Source organism: Trichechus manatus, unplaced genomic scaffold (assembly GCF_000243295.1).
Source record: "Trichechus manatus latirostris isolate Lorelei unplaced genomic scaffold, TriManLat1.0 scaffold00030, whole genome shotgun sequence".
Taxonomy (NCBI): Eukaryota; Metazoa; Chordata; class Mammalia; order Sirenia; family Trichechidae; genus Trichechus; species Trichechus manatus.
In genome coordinates this window covers 20865525-20871524 of record NW_004443966.1, presented here as the reverse complement: position 1 = coordinate 20871524, position 6000 = coordinate 20865525, and positions in this window count along the sequence as shown.

Below are 6000 nucleotides of genomic sequence, written 5' to 3'. Positions count from 1 at the left end.
TACTTCAGGTGAAGGCTTACAGAACAAATAGTTTCTCACGAAACAAGCACACATGTTGTTTTATGACATTGGTCAACAACCCCACAACATATCAATCCTCTAACTTCTCAACCTTTTTTTTGTTGTTGTTGAAAATACACATAGCCAAAGATACACCCTTTCAAAAATTTCTACATGCACAGTTCAGTGACATTGACTACGGTCTTCGAATTGTGCTGTTATTCTCACTTAAGATGAAGGCTTACAGAACAAAATAGTTTCTCATTTAACAGTTACTATAAATGTTGCCCTATGACAATGGTTAACAATCTCACAACACATCAACAATATCCTTACTCAAACTTGGGTTCCCTATCACCAGCTTCCTTGTCCCCTTCTGCTTTCTGGCCCTTGTCACTGGACTCCTGTACCTCGTTAGTCTCATTTGGTCTTTTTGTTGTGAGTGAGAATTATGCTCTACATCCTTCTCCAGCTCTGTCCAGAACCCTCTGTTGTGATCCTGGTCAGAGCAGTCAGTGGTGGTAGCCGGGCACCATCTAGCTGTACTGGACTCAGTCCGGTGGAGGGCTTGGTAGCTGTGGACAATTAGTCCTTCGGACTAATCTTTTCCTTGTATCCTGTTCTCTTCATTCTCCCTTGTAGCAGGATATTTAAGGACTCAAAAAAGTTAACACTTAAAAGTTATAAAATGGTACCAATAGTATTCCACTTTTCTAAAGACAAATGTAAACATGGAAAAAAACTAATGGATATATTTAATTACAACAATAAAAAAAAGAAAAAAAACTACTGGATATAATAGTGTCTTTCTCTGGGTGGGGTTATTACTGGTGATTTTAATATTTTTCTTTATGCTTTTCAGTATCTTCCAATTTTTCTATAAAGACCATTTTATACGTTAATATGATTGTGTGATCTCAATTTATCTGAAGCTTATACATGATGAGTTTTGGCAAAAGAAACATTTGGTTTTCTAAAGCAGTGTCCTTGATCAAAGAGGAATTGAAATGGTCTCAGTAAAGGAGAAAGGATTGATGCTAAGCTGGCTGCCCTCAGAAAGAGGCTTGGACAAAGAGCCCCGCCTAAATCCAATGATTCAGAAAGGTTTGCTTTCCTTGGCCTCTGGGAGCCTGGTGGACCATCCTAGCTTAGGCCAGCTTCCTGGAAAGGTTACGTGTATATACAACTGAAACAGAAGTTTATGAAACTGTCTGATGCCCTCTGGTGTTTTCCATTTTTTTAATGCTGATCCTGTCCCACTAAATTCATTTTACAATCTGCTAATGGGTCAAATGAACCTTGGTGGTATAGTGGTTAAGATCTTGGCTGCTAACCAAAAGGTCGGCATTTCGAATCCACCAGCTGTTCCTTGGAAACCCTATGGAGCAGTTCTACTCTGTCCTATAGGGTCGCTATGAGTTGGAATCGACTCAGTGGCAATGAGTTTGGTTTGAATGGGTCAAAACCTTTTACTGGAGTTTGAAAGTTTGAAAAAGTGCCCTTGAAGACACTTCAGCCTTTTCCAAACTAAACTGGCATTTTAACTTGGAGTATTTAAGAAATTGCTGTTTTCAGTTGTTGAGTCAGACCATTGGCTCCATCTTTTATTAACTGTTTGACCTCAAGTTACCTCGTATAACAGAGTGTGTTTGTTCATTTGTGAAACGGGGATAATACTGTGAAGATCAAATGAGATAACAGAAAATACTGGGCAGCATGTTTTCATTCAGAAAGTGCTCCATAAGTGTTGATCAAACCAAACTCAAACCAAGCCTTGTGATACCAGTGCTGCTCTGTGAGCATGCTTTGGGATGTGGTGGTCAGATGATAGAGCCCTGATTCCTCAGGATGGCATTCCAGGGCCTCCAAGATCCTGCCTGCCCCATTCCTCATCCCTAGGGACCTTCACTCCCCACCCTTACACGCCCTCATCTCCCAGCCTGGCCTTTCTCCCCATGCGTTGTCATTCTGGCAGTCTTCAGCCCAGACTTGTCGCCACCTCTGAAGCCTCTCTTGCTCTCTGTAACCTAGCATCCTATACATGTCCTGTTTATAGAGCACATCTCCTGGGTCTGTAATAGTTTGCCCCATCCCAAGGCTGTAAGCTTCTCCAAGGCCAGGGTCCTGGAGATCATATCTGACTCATCTTGTGACTTGCAGGGTGCCTGGCGCATTATTCACCTAGTGTTTATTGAGTGCCTACCAGTGCATACCACACAGCAGTGAACAAAACAGACATGATCCCTGAAGTATTAACTTAGAATCTATGCTGTGGAGGAAAATGCAGAGTGGTATGAGCACAGGGGGGTCTGCTGTAGCTGAGAAAGTGACACCTGAAATGATAAATATAACAGATTAAGTAGGCAGAGATTCAGAAGTCAGGGAATGCCTCCTGGGTAAAGTGAAATTTAAAACCTTAAAGATGTAACTGAATCAGGCAGATGGCAGAGAAAACAGTTATGTGTAAAAGCCCTGAGGTAGGAAAGATTTGTGCATTCTAGAAACAGAAATCCAGTGTGGCTGGGGACAGATAGCCCAAGGTAAGAACAGCCAATTCCTGCAGCACCTTATAGGCAGGGCAAGGATTTAGGATTTTATTCTCATTGCAGGGCACAGGCAACTGAAGGGTTTGAAGCATGGAGATGCCTCAGTAACACCAGTATCTTTTGGGGGATCACTCTGCCTATTGTGTAAAGACTGAATCACATATGGACCAGCATGGACATGTGGGGAGCAATGAGAAGGCTTTTGAGTCTTCCAGGTGAGAGAATGGTGGCTTAGACTAGGGTGGTGGCAGTGAGGCTGCAAAGAAGTAACTGGATTTGAGGTCTGTTTTGGAGACTGTAGTGGATGCTGTTGGTACCGCACCCAGATCCCCTTTACCTGGCCAGGGCACCTATCCCCCAGCTGCTATGAGTGCTGGCTGCCTCTCTTCTCTGGAGAATTGCCTCAGCTGACTTGAGCCACCTCACCTGGGATGTTTCACCCTCTCCACCACTATCCCCACCACACACCTGCAGCCACTGACTGACTGATTGATATGAGGAACAAAAGGCCAAGCCCCATGATTCTGGCCTTGTGATCTGCTTTGGTCATTAACGTGACAGAAGTAATGGGGTGTCAGCTCTGAACCTCAGCCTTAAGAGTTTTCAGTCTCCCAGAACGCTGCCATCTCCATGAGAATAAGCCTGGGAAAGCCTGCTGGAAGGTAAGAGACCATGTAGAGGAGAGCTGAGGCAATCCAGCGAACAGCCTGCCAACTCCATTGGCAGAGCTGTCTAATCAACCTGCAGCTGACTACAGATGCCTAAGGGAGCCCAGTCAAGACCAGAGGAATTGTCCTGCTGATCCCAGCCTAAACTGCCAACCTGTAGAATCATGAGCTAAATAAATGGTTAGTTTTTTTCTATTGTTTTTAAAGGCAGAGCCCCTCACCTCAAGGCAGGACAGCCCTGGGGGTCAGACCAAGGCTAGACTTTACCTGAGTCCACATCCTTGCTTTGTTCTTTCCTCTTCCCTCTCCTGCTTCCTTTACCCACTCAAGTGCTTTTCTTAAGAGCACCCCCTTGACAAATCACATGCACTCAAATCCCTATCTCAGGCTCTGTTTCCAGGGTACCCAAACTAATACACAGGAGGAAGTGAGAGGACAAGTGGTGAATGGGGTGTGAGGACTGAGGCAGGTGACAAGCATGTCTTCCTGTCTCCAGTTGCTCAAGGTATATGTAGCACATGCTCAACGAAAGTGGGGGTGCCCATGATGGTATCATAGAGCCCCCTGATGAGGTTACATGGCCAAGTGGATTCCTGGGCAGGCCCCTCTGTTTAATGAGGTCCAAGTGACTCTGGCTGGGTCTGGAGAATTAGAGTGCTGGATGTCTTCAGCCAATCAGGCCTGGGAGCACTGTGGGTGAAAGCAAGTCCCAGGCTGCCATCTTGCCTGGGGCCTGCTGCCTCCCTCACGAGTCTCCATAGGATTTTGCAGTTGGATCTGAGCAAGCCACAGGAGCAGCCAGCAGAAGGCAGGAGGGGAGCTCAGGCCTCAGCCCACAGGAATGATGGCACAGACTTTGGCCATGCCCAACTCCCTGCCCACCCAGTCAACTGCATCTCTAGTCTGGCCAAGTTCTGTATGAGTGATTGCATTGCAATGAATTACTTAATATGGCCCTTCTAGCCATAGTCTTTGCGACTCCCACACAATAATTGGGTGGGACTATGCAAATAAGATGTTTGTGGCCCACCAAGGGATTGGACAGCTTGCAGCTAATGCAAATAAGGTGCATGGAACTCTTGTGGGGGATGGGACAATGCAAACAAGATGTATGGAATCCTAATGAGGGGACTGGTCAGTTTTGCCATCCGCTAAGCTTAGAAGAGAGCCAATCCCAGAGCAGAGGGGGGAACTTACTACCACCAAGAAGAAGAGACAGGAGTGGAGCATGTTCTTTGGACCTGGGCTCCCTGAGCTGAGAACCTCCTAGACCCAGGAGACAGAGAGCTGTAACACTGGAGGTGGCACAAGATGGTGAGAAGCAGCAACAAGCATGGCAGAAAACCAGCAGCAGCAGAACCAGGAGACCAGCAGATGACACAGTGGGCTTCCCAGCCCACAGAGCAAGAAGGCTGAGTGCCTTCCAGCAGGAGTCTTGCTGGCACAGTGGGGTGCCTCTGGGCTAGGCTCGCCAACCCACGGAGCGAGACAGCTGAGTGCCTTTGGGCACGAGGCTTACTGGTAGAGTGGGATGACTCTGGGCACTTATGGATGGAACTAACTTTATAACACTTGCCTTAGCAGGGCAGAGACTAGGCCAGCCCAAGAGGCCCAAGGGGCCAAGGGGCCAAGGGTAGAGAGGCCAAGGGCTAGGGAAAGGCTTGCCTGTGGGCACTGCCGAGAAGCTGTCCTGACCAAACAACTGTAACCTGAGCCGTTCTTGATCCTGAATTGTAACTTGTTACTTCCCTAATAAACCCCATAATCATGAGTATGGTCTGTGAGTTCTGTGTGGCTATTGCAACGAATTATTGAACCCCGCAGAGAAGTAGAGAGTGCCGTTGGGGGGATGGCTGGTGTCAGAATTGGTAAAAAGTTTGGAGAGAGGAGGTATGTCTGACCTCCGCTTCATAGGAATCAGCTTTGGGCTGATGCTTACGGTGATTCTTTCTCCCCGTTGTGAAGTTAGAGGAGGTCAGACGCCCCCACTATGCCATTTTTTACAGTGATCAATTGCCTTGGTAGACCCTATAGGGTTGCTATGAGTTGAAACTGACTCCACGGCAATGGGTTTGGTTTGGTTTTTATTGCTTCAATAATGCTGTGTAACAAACCACCCTGAAACTCAAGGCTAAAACAATAAGCGTTTATTTAGGTCATGAGTCTGCAGGTCAGCTGGGCAGTTCCAGTGTCTGCTGGGCTCACTTATGGTTTTGTGGTCAAATGCGTGTTGGATAATGGTTCTACTGGTCTTGACTGGGCTCTCTCCTAAGACTAGGGGTGGGCTGGCCAGCTGGCTGTCAGCTGGTCTAGGACTCCTTGGCTGGGACAACTGTAGTCACTTGGCTCTCATGCATGTCTCATCCTTCAGCAGCAGTGTCTTAGTTACCCAGTGTTGCTGTAACAGAAACACCACAAGTGGATAGCTTTAATAAATTTATTCTCTCACAGTTTAGGAGGCTGGTAATCTGAATTCAGGATGCGAGCTCTAGCGGAAGTCTTTATCTCTCTGTCTGCTCTGTGGGAAGGTCCTTGTCTCCTTTCAACATCTGTGGGCCCAGTGTTCCTTGGAAATCTCCATGTGTCTTGGCATCAATTTTCCCCTCGGTCGAGGAGGTTCTCAGCGCAGGGAACCAGGGGTCTTTTAGAATGCACTCCTCTCCCGGCTCTTCTTTCTTGGTGGTAGGAGGTCCCTCCTCTCTCCTCACTTCTCTCTCCTTTTATCTGATAAAAGGTTATGCAGGCTACACCCCAGGGAAACTCCTCTTACATCAGATCCGGGTTGT